The 11,097-nt window shown below is 45.7% G+C and overlaps 1 protein-coding gene across 2 annotated transcripts in view; it reads left to right on the forward strand.

The window, feature by feature from the left end:
• Positions 1–4,422: 4,422 nt before the first annotated feature.
• The window catches only part of arap3 (ArfGAP with RhoGAP domain, ankyrin repeat and PH domain 3), a 31,709-nt gene continuing 25,034 nt past the window's right edge, over positions 4,423–11,097 (forward strand). For both annotated transcript variants that reach the window (XM_063500199.1, XM_063500206.1), the window contains exon 1: positions 4,423–4,544. The gene's annotated coding sequence lies outside the window, so the exon portion shown is untranslated. The remainder of the gene's footprint in view (positions 4,545–11,097) is intronic.

Consider the following 11,097-nt stretch of genomic DNA (forward strand, 5'->3'; position numbering starts at 1 on the left):
ATTGACCATCAAGCAGCTTTAAGTTCTTCCAGCATTAAAAAAACCCCAAAAAACTCTGCAGCTGGAACGATTCAGACAATCGATGAGGTTTGAAACATTTAATGAGATAATTATAGCAGAAATCCTCAGGTGTAGGACATCCATCATGTCATCTGTGAAACCTGAATAATGGTTCAGTGAACATATCATGGAAAGTTTAGGCCAAGGTCATTTTTTTCTGGGTATCTGTGTTTCTTTCTTAAATTCAGTAGAAATGTCGGTCAGCTTGTGTCTTCACACTTTGTCTCTTGAAGAACAGACAGAAGAATGAAAGTTGTGTTAAGGCTCAGAGTCGGAGGGAGAAACAGGGACGCTAGCCCACGTAAGCTTGCAATAAAAGTTTTGTTACGAAATGAATCAGCTGGGTGGTTCAAGTTTTATGATGCAATGTTCACCCCTACAAATGATAAATGGTTTAGTCCAGAGCTACTGTGTTTCAGACTGATGAAGCTGCTTTTTAAAATGACACAAAAATAGGTTTGGACACAGTAATAATAAAATAATAATAATTTTATTATTATAATCCTTATTCAGGTAAAGGTCAACCTACGGGAAAGTCTGAGTCTACAGAGAACAGTGATGTGCGTGATGTCCACAGTCAGTAATAAAACATGTAAAGCACAATTACAGATGTATCCAACCTCTTCAGCTGCTGGCCAGACGGGCTCATAAAGAGTAGATCACTGTAATCCAATAAAGTTGTTTTTTTGTTTTTTTAATCAGGTGTTTCCTCACCTGGAGACAGAAACAAGATTTGTTCCTAAAAAAGAAACTTTAAGTTTCAATCTGGAAACTTTCACTGTGAGATTTGAATGAAAAACTCAGAAGTTCAGAAGTTCTGACCGCCAGTCTGGAGCCCTGGGGAACTCCTATGGATACTGGGAGACCCAGCAGAATGGCTGCCAATTCATGTCGTTCAGTCTGCTTACCAAAGTGATATGGTCTGAAACCTTCAACCAATCAAGAAGAAGACTGGCTTGGTGTTTTTTGCATCAATAATGTCGTTCAGCACCTTGACAGCAGGAGTTATTGGACTGTGTTTTCTGACTGATGTTGGGAAAGAGTTTTCATCCAAAACGTGTTTTAGATGTTCACTAATAAGCTTTTGGGCCTGCAGTTGTTAACATGTGAAAGACAGCCTCTGTTCAGCAAAGGGAGAACAGGTGCAGAAATCCATATTACAGAGATCTCAGAGGTTAAAAACATAACTTCTACCCTAAATTCTGCAGCCAGTGTGAGACAGTTCGAGGCCCTGTGGACCTCCATAAAATAACTTGACAGTTATTAAATATCATTTATTCTGGTGTACGTAATGACCTGGTTTGACAGGCCTCAGCGCTCGTCTGAGGTGGTGAGCAGGTTAACAGGAAGAAGGTTTCCCTGAGGGCGATGAGGATGAGGCGAGGACAGAGCGTGTTGGATATATTTTTCATATCAGGAGAATTTTACCCACTGAAACAAAAATGACAAAATAAAAATAATGCAGATTTTAACATGAACTAGAGACAGCAATGTGAGCAGGTTTAAACAGCAGAATTGTGGGGGTGTCAAAGGTCCAGCGTGTTAGCAGTCCAGAGTTTCTCAGCACCAAGCACCTTGTTTCCTAAGTCTCCAAGTCCTCCACACATTTCCTTCACCTCATGGCGTTTTCCAAGGAAAAGGGAAATGAGTTCATCTCAAAGTACCCTGGGTTTCTGTGCAGGGGTGCCTGTAAAAAAAATAATCTCTGATCCCTGTGTTTATTCCATTAATTAAAGATGTGAGGACGAGGACAACAACAAGCTGCCTCTTTCTGTCTGTGTCAGACCTCATGTTTGGGTTTTTGGCAGTGAGTCTGCAGGAAGCTGAAAGTGTCCGCTCACCTCCGATCATCCAGAAAACCAAAGACTGTGTTCAGAGCAGGAAGCACCAAGTCTGAACCTCGCACTTCCCTTCGGTAATCTCAGCACAGACGGAAGAAACCGTGTCAGTTTTCTTCTGTCTGCGTGAGGCTGCAGCGCCCCCGAGTGGACTCAGTCTGAGCTGCAGAGTGTGTGCCCAAACCTCTGGCCCAGCTGCTTCCCATAAAGGTGTGTGAGTGAGGCACAGACACAAATCCACAGACAGTCACTGCCTGAGGCGTCTCTGCAGCTCGTCTTTGGTGGAAACAGGTGGAATGAAGCTGGACAGTTCCTCTGATGAGAAGGACTGAAGCTCTTCATCCTCCTTCTGTCTAGGAGGACAGAAGAATTTCACTCCCACAAGAATTTCACTCCCACACTTCGTCCAGGTGACCCCAGAGGGACACACCTCTTTCCTGCAGTCACATTTGCAGGTACGTTATGAAGACGCAGCTCACCTGGAACCCTGTTCAGGTGAAGCAGTGCCTCCACCTGAACAACTTCCTGTTCAGAATCAGTGTGTTTAAATCCTTTTATGGGGTGTAGAGGTAACCCTGCAGAACACACTAGGAGACAGGTGAGACGACCTGAGGCTGATCACGGTGGGGATTTTAAAAATATCACAGTTAAAGTTACTGCAGGAGGTGGCACATGTTCAGCTTACAGCGGTACAGTACTGATTCAGCGGTGACCTTCGACCTCTGTGATCTGAATCAGTCCGTCATCCTCTCTCTAGCGGGTTGCAGCTCAGTCCAGCCTGGTGGGCGTGGCAAAGATGAAGCGTCTTCTGATTCATGAAGCCTGCTGGGGGCGATGCAATATTATAAAAACCCAAAAACCCAAGCACAAAAAGATTCACCACTCTCTTTACCAATGGTCTCTCCCGGAACCTTTAAATGGTGTCTGGACCCCCGGGGAAACATTTGCCCAAACACCTTGAAGAGGACACAGGCAAGAAAGGGGAGTAATCATTATCGTACAAAACACTTATTTGCACCACTTTTATTCCTAGATTTCACACACATTTGCATTAGTTTTCCTTACTAGTAAACCTTAATCACAATCTCAGTCACCATTCTTCTCTCCTGACAGACAACCACCAGATTCCTTGATGAGGAGCAGCTGTGCAGGATCTGAAACAAGCCTACAAACTGATTTTAAAATTCCCAATAAATAGTCAATAAATAATTAAACTTCTTGTGTGCAAATGTTTTACTGTGCAAATCCATGCTCAAAGTGCAATGCTAAATAAAGTGCTTGAAAAGGTGCTTTTAATAAAGTGAAAGGTGTTCTCTAAAGTGCTATACAGATAATATAAATAAATGTAGTAAGGGAGTCCTCTTCCTTACACTGTGTCTGTGCGTGTGTGTGGTCTCCTGCTGTCAGAGGGCGTGTGCAGCCCGGTGACCTCCTGTGGGGTTTTGAGTGAGTGCTGCTGAGCGCGCTCTTCCTGCCTTGATGAGGAAAGCTTCATGAGGACTGCATCCTCCTTTAGAGGCAGAAAAATGCAGCTGGGCTCCGGATCCTCTCAACGCTGTATTGTCTCAGGCACTTCCTGTTTCCTGTCTGCTCTGCTCAGATTGTTGTTTGGGCAGCAAGGAGGAAACTCCACCGCTGTCCAGCTCCTTAGTGCTGAGAGGACAGGACACAGTGTCCACGAGGACCTCTGAGCGCCCACGGGACAACTCCCTCATGTTGTGAAGTGACTGACTTACCTGCAGACGAGTGTACATGAAGCCATGAAACCCACAGAGCGACCGTGAAACCTAATTAATGCAAGTGGTTTATTTACCTGCTCATCTCACGTCTTACAGTTAAACAGCAGAAAGGCTGTTGAGTGACTGAAGCCCGAGGCCAGCATGAAGGGGTCACCTGTGATAAAACTCCAGATTAACTTCATTTTACAGCTTTAACCTCTTCTTTATATTTTAGGAGCTTTTTGTTAAATCACAAATGCATAGAGATGATATCACAGTTTTCTTTTACATTACAGAAGCATGAACGTGTTAATTCTGTATGATCAGAAGTGGAATGAACTGAGCATGTGCAGTTTAATCATTTTCCTGATGATCATAAATCAAAGCTGTGCTGGAGAGAACTGAGAGTTGACCTTCTTGCAATACGTGCATTGTTCCTGACTACGTTTGTTGTCTTTTTTATATGTATTAGTGAACATTTAAACGATTTTTAATAAATAAAGAAATTAATAATAAGAAAGAATCAGAATAATAATGATAATAATAATAACAGGTTTAAACAGAGCAGGTGACAGCAGCTGTACTTTGCTCAGGTTTTTAATGCAAACGTCTTAAAGCACGTTTAAAAAGAACGAAGACATGAACATGAACCTTTACTGATGATCTGGAGAACTTACGGATCAATGCCAGCAAGTGGATCTGGAGAAACAGTCTGACCGGAAGCTGTACTTCCTTGGGACTTTTATTGTGAAAGTGAGGAGAAGTTGTGTCCGCAGTGGTCGCGTGTAGCTTACCGTGGCTGCTCAGAGTTTCTCCTCCCGGCGCAGTGAGAGCCGCGCGCACCGCTTACCGGACTGACCCGAGCACAGAGACCGGAACACGGAGCAGGAGGCAGGCAGAACCGGAGCGCAGAGAGACCTGGTCGGAGGTAAGGCGCTCCCAGTCCTTCAGACTTTACTTAAACAGTCTCTCAGAGTCCCGCAGGAAGCGGCTCCTCCTGCCGCGGAGCCGCGCACAGTCCGCGGGTCCGACCCCGCCACAGGTTCGAGTCTCTGAGGGTCCGGATTCACACAAGGGGTCTGAGGGGGTCCAGACTGGAGTCAGAGTAAATTAGTGTGAGGGACAGCAGGACTTATCTTATGTTATTGTATTTTTACACACCTCTGTTGCTTGTGAAGCTCGCACACAAGAATTTCACTCGCATGTACCAGCGTACCTGCACATGTGATGTGACAATAAAAGTGATTTGATTTGATTTGACTCGAGCTTCTGATGTTAGTGGATCTCTGAGGTTTGCTATCCTGGTCCTGGTTTTATGGTCCTGGCTCTGGTTTCAAGGTGCTGGTTCTGGTTTTAAGGTGATGCTGGTGTATTTGGTGCATGGTCTGGTTTCAGGGTCCTAGTTTTAGAGTGTGTGCTGGGTTGGAGTCGGTCTCTGCCTTCACTGGCTGCAGGACAACATCGTGAATGCTGACATCATGATCACAGCTGATCTTGTCCTCTGAGCAACTTCATCATGACATCATCAGCTGGTCATTCATCACTTCCTTTTCCTGTCTTTTGATTTCAGTTGATCAGCTGATAATCAATGAAAGGATTGATTTCTACAGCCGAGTGTTTGAGGTGTTAGTCTGTGAACACACACACACACAGAACAGCACCGTGTGTGTGTGTTTGTGTTGAGAAGAACAGAACAGGAAGGGAAAACTCCCTGTGATGTAACATCCTGTTTATCAACGTGTCATGGCCTCTGATTGGATGTTTTTGTGTTTTATTGTCTGGTTATTGCTCAGCATGTCTCTGTTTCGTAATTCTGTGTGTGAATATTTGTAAAATCATCAACCTGTGGGATTATATCTGACCTCTGCCCTCAGCCTGGACCGTTATCTTTGGCTCTGTGCTGATTCGTACCTCAGGTCTCCGATCAGAGTGAAGCGTCTCCTCGTTCCCCTCACTGTTTCAGGGCCCTGAGACGGGTTCAGGGGCAGAATGATGCTGAACGTGACACACAACAGGGTCAGAAGTCGGTGGAGCCCGGTTCCCCCGACAGCCATCAGTGTCAGAGAATAATCTTTGTTTTCCACAGAGGAAAGCAGGTTTCCTGATTTTAGAGCCATCTGTGAATGTCCCACCTGGTGCCCACAGGTAGTCATGTGCGTTCCTTGGGCTTTAATAGTTACCTGCAGCCTCACACGGTGCACACCACAAACTGTAACTGTTAATCCAGTCCAGTCAGTGATGATGCTCCAGGTCAGAGTTCAGGTTCACATCAGCCTGTCTGTAAAACACACCTGGATAAATCCTGCACTCCACCCGAACACGCCGCTCTGCCCTGAGAACACGTTGCTCCGCCGGTTGGTCTGAAGGGCTGCTCCTGGTTGAGTTCTTAAAGTCAGACATCTGTCTTCATAGACTCTCTCACTGAGTTCTGCTGTGATACTGCACGTTTGGGATCTCCTGCATGTGCAGTTTGTGGTTAAATGGGGATTTCAGGTTTGGCTCAGTGTTGCCTTTCTGTGATCATGTGACGTGTTTATCCTGAGAATCTCGAACTGTGAAACTCCTGTTTATCTGATCACCTCCTGATGGCTCGCTTTGATTTCCAGGGAAGCTGTAAAATAGTTTTTTAGTGTACGAGAAGCATCGTCCACATTTCTGCCAGAGCGTTTGTGTGTTTCTGCACATGCTCAGTAAAACAGGAGGTCGCTCTGTGTGCAGAGGGCTTTTTAAACCTCAGCAGGTAAAACTGAATGCATCACGACATTCACTGCTCAGCTGACCCGTTTTCTTTTATTTAAATAAAGAATTAATCAGACTTTAGAGCTCAGAGGAAATCTATAGAGGTGTAGAATCAGTAATAACCCAGTGTTCCCAGTGTTCCCAGTGCGCGTCAGTGTGTGGTTCCAGTCACAGCTCAGGAACAATCAGCCCTCTGTTTCACACAATAGAGGCTCACTGTTATTATACTGCCTCACTCGCCCACCCTCACTCTCCCAGCCTTCCTCTCTGCTGCTCCTCCTCATTACAGAGCAACGCCTCGATCCGACATATCTGCAGCAAGCACAAACCTGCAGGCTCACAGAGAACCTGCAGAGAGTACCTGTAGACTCAGAGAGAACCTGCAGGCTCAGAGAGAACCTGCAGGCTCAGAGAGAACCTGCAGGCTCAGAGAGTACCTGTAGACTCAGAGAGAACCTGCAGGCTCAGAGAGAACCTGTAGACTCAGAGAGAACCTGCAGGCTCAGAGAGAACCTGCAGAGAGAACCTACAGGCTCAGAGAGAACCTGCAGAGAGAACCTGCAGGACCAGAGAGAACCTGCAGGACCAGAGAGAACCTGTAGACTCAGAGAGAACCTGTAGACTCAGAGAGAACCTGCAGGCTCAGAGAGAACCTGCAGAGAGAACCTACAGGCTCAGAGAGAACCTGCAGAGAGAACCTGCAGGACCAGAGAGAACCTGCAGAGAGAACCTGTAGACCCAGAGAGAACCTGCAGGACCAGAGAGAACCTGCAGGACCAGAGAGAACCTGTAGACTCAGAGAGAACCTGCAGGCTCAGAGAGAACCTGCAGAGAGAACCTGTAGACTCAGAGAGAACCTGCAGGCTCAGAGAGAACCTGTAGACTCAGAGAGAACCTGCAGGCTCAGAGAGAACCTGCAGAGAGAACCTACAGGCTCAGAGAGAACCTGCAGAGAGAACCTGTAGACTCAGAGAGAACCTGCAGGACCAGAGAGAACCTGCAGGACCAGAGAGAACCTGCAGAGAGAACCTGTAGACTCAGAGAGAACCTGCAGAGAGAACCTGTACACTCAGAGAGAACCTGCAGGCTCAGAGAGAACCTGCAGAGAGAACCTGTAGACTCAGAGAGAACCTGCAGAGAGAACCTGTAGACTCAGAGAGAACCTGCAGAGAGAACCTGTAGACTCAGAGAGAACCTGTAGACTCAGAGAGAACCTGCAGGCTCAGAGAGAACCTGCAGAGAGAACCTACAGGCTCAGAGAGAACCTGCAGAGAGAACCTGTAGACTCAGAGAGAACCTGTAGACTCAGAGAGAACCTGCAGGCTCAGAGAGAACCTGCAGAGAGAACCTACAGGCTCAGAGAGAACCTGCAGAGAGAACCTACAGGCTCAGAGAGAACCTGCAGAGAGAACCTGTAGACTCAGAGAGAACCTGTAGACTCAGAGAGAACCTGCAGGCTCAGAGAGAACCTGCAGAGAGAACCTACAGGCTCAGAGAGAACCTGCAGAGAGAACCTGTACACTCAGAGAGAACCTGCAGGCTCAGAGAGAACCTGTAGACTCAGAGAGAACCTGCAGGCTCAGAGAGAACCTGCAGAGAGAACCTATATGGGCTCAAAATGTGGTCAGAAATATTTTGTACTTGTAAATCAGTTTTGTACTTGTAAATCAGGATTTGTATGTGTAAAAAAGATTTGTGTGTGTGTGTAAAAAAGATTTGTGTGTGCGTAAAAAAGATTTGTGTGTGGACTTAGCCAAAAAACACCTGCAAGTTACACGTATGAATTTTGACCCTATTTTTCTTCCTTTCATCTGATTGGTCAATGTCATGTCAATCACAAATGTAACAATCCAATCAGAGAACAGATGGGTTTGGCTGTCGGAGGGACGCTTTTTTTGAACTGCAGGTCTTTGAAGGGAATAAATGCCCTTTTACATGCCAACCCAGCGTTTTCCTTCATCACCACGAAGGAAAACAGTCTGTGGTCGTCTGAGTTTGGTGATTTTTGTGTCACAGGTCTACGTGCTTAGTACAGGGACTTCCACAGCCTTTTCAACAGCGCTGCGGACCGCGGGGGGCGGGCAGTGTTTTGGAAATGACAGTCTTCATTACAAAGCTTTCTTCGTTATGAATTAGCATACATGTTTTTATTGAACATTTGAAGAACTAGCAAAAAAAACGAAACTCTTGTAGAGGACATAAAGTCAGAGATAGAAACGACAAGGAGCAGGTGCATCTAGTACAGGTAGAGCTGCTGCAAAAACCCACAGAGCCCAGCAGCCAGCGCAACAAATTCTGGATCCTTTGCTTTTAGTTAGCAGTTAGCATTAGCAGCACATCCTGCGTCTGATGTGAAAGGACCTTTATGCTGCGCACTGTGACTCACAGCAATGGTCCCGGGTCAGCCCTGACTTTGTGTTAAACTAATCCTAAAGTAATGATGGTATTTCTAACCACTGACATACCACAACTTTATCCTTTCAACAGCTGCTGAAAGTTAGCGACCTAGCTGCTATCGGATATTTATATAGAGATCCTCCAGCTTCAAACTGTATTACCCTTCAAGGACCTGCATTTCAAAAAAGTGCCCCTCCGACAGCCAAACCCATCTGTTCTCTGATTGGATTATTACATTTGTGATTGACATGACATTGACCAATCAGATGAAAGGAAGAAAAATAGGGTCAAAATTCGTACGTGTAACTTGCAGGGGGGTTTTGGCTAAGTCCACACACAAATCTTTTTTACGCACACACAAATCTTTTTTACACATACAAATCTTTTTTACGCACATACAAATCTTTTTTACGCACATACAAATCTTTTTTATACATACAAATCTTTTTTACGCACACACAAATCTTTTTTACACATACAAATCCTGATTTACAAGTACAAAATATTTATGACCACATTTTGAGCCCATAAACCTACAGGCTCAGAGAGAACCTGCAGAGAGAACCTACAGGCTCAGAGAGAACCTGGAGTCCATGCAATGATTTGATCACAGGGTCATGTTTTTAATGCTGTGCTGTAAGGTCACAGTTATCAGTTGTTGATGTTGTTGATGATGTTGTTCACAGTGAGCAGCATGATGCAGTTTTTTGCAGCTGGCGAGCGTCTGAGAAACTGTCACATGCTAAATGTTTCTCCAGCTGTTTCTCTTTACAAACACTGACTTTTCCAGGTGTTTGTTGACCCATCTGAACTTTGCTGCGATGTGTTGCTGTCATTGAATTCAAATAGTTATTTGTTTTGTTTTCTTTCTATTGTAAATCACATTTGGGTTTATGAGGCAGATCATTGCATTGTGTTTTAATGTACATGTTCGATGGTTGGAAGTAATGACTGGTATGTTAAACAACATACAAAAGGTTGGCATTCAAAATAAAACACGAAGGCGTGGATGTAAAAATCCACAGATGACAGCTTTTTGTCTTCCAGCTTCGCTCTCCCAGGTCTTTATCATGTGAAAAATCAGCTAACATACAGAAACACCAGTGATGAGGCGGGCGGCATGGGAGCAATGTCAGGGAGGTGAAGAGGGAGGGATGGGACGAGGAAAGGGTGTGTTTGGTGTTTGGGGAGAAATGGGAACGGCAGAGGAAGCGCGGGTGAGTCTGAACCAAGACGTTTTTCTGCGTCTGATTTCAGCTGTCAGAGCAGGACTGCTTCAGCCAGGCCAACCGGGTCTCCGTGAGAGCTGCACTTCACCGGACGGACTTTCACCGTTTTTACCAGATTTGTCTCTCAGGTCGCAGACTGCGAGCCTTCTGTCCTCCTGAGGACGTCTCAGACAGCCTAACATTTGGCACAGTGTAAACAGGGTTGTTATGCAAGCTTGATGTCGTAGCACTTTAACACCTTTGTACCTCTTTGCTGTTTTTCTTGGTTCAGTAACAGCGAAGACAGTGATGTTTGTAGGGACTCTTTTAAATACTCAATGCCAAAGTTTGAGCTGTGACAAGGAAACTGGTGCAGATACGTGTGCAGCACGACCAGCTGCTGAAAATACCCGCGTCCATCCTTGCAGCGTGTCACGGGGTGTCCTCAGGAACAAACACAGGGTGACCTGCGCACATCATTCAGGGGTTATCAGAGTCACATGATGTAGTCACATCTGAACAGAACATGGACATGCTGTAGTAATCCATGCTGCCTCACACAAACCTGCATAACAATAATAAAGTAAGATTATTTTACTTTTTTGGCCTTTATTGACAGATACAGTAAAGAAATGACAGGAAAGCAGCCGGGGGGGGGCATGCGGCAGAGGGCTGCGGGTCGGACTCAAACCCGGGCCGGCTGCTCACGTGCTGTTAGCGATGGTGACCGCACAGCTGTGCGTCTGCGTTACTGCCTGTTGGTGTGTCGGAGCTGTTTGGTCGGCTGACACTTAGCCTGCAGACAGAACCGGCTCTTTTTAACAGCCGCCATGAAGAACTCGTAAAGTTTCCTGTGAAAATCTGTTCGAGGCGTTTGACACCTGGTGTCTGCTGTTTGTGGCCCATTGTGTTCAGCATGACTTTATTTGGGCCACACGGCGTCGATGATGACCTAATTCTAATCAGTAATCAACATCCAGTCGTGTCAGAGACCCCCGCTTTGGATCAATATTATCGGAACTAAAGCGGCTATCATAAATTAGACTCCCAGCATGCATTTCCAGGCCCACTCTCTGACCTCAGGTTTGAATCATGTCATTTATTGGATTCTTCTTCACAATCACATGGAGGGTCAGC

Source organism: Pelmatolapia mariae, linkage group LG2 (assembly GCF_036321145.2).
Source record: "Pelmatolapia mariae isolate MD_Pm_ZW linkage group LG2, Pm_UMD_F_2, whole genome shotgun sequence".
NCBI lineage: Eukaryota > Metazoa > Chordata > Actinopteri > Cichliformes > Cichlidae > Pelmatolapia > Pelmatolapia mariae.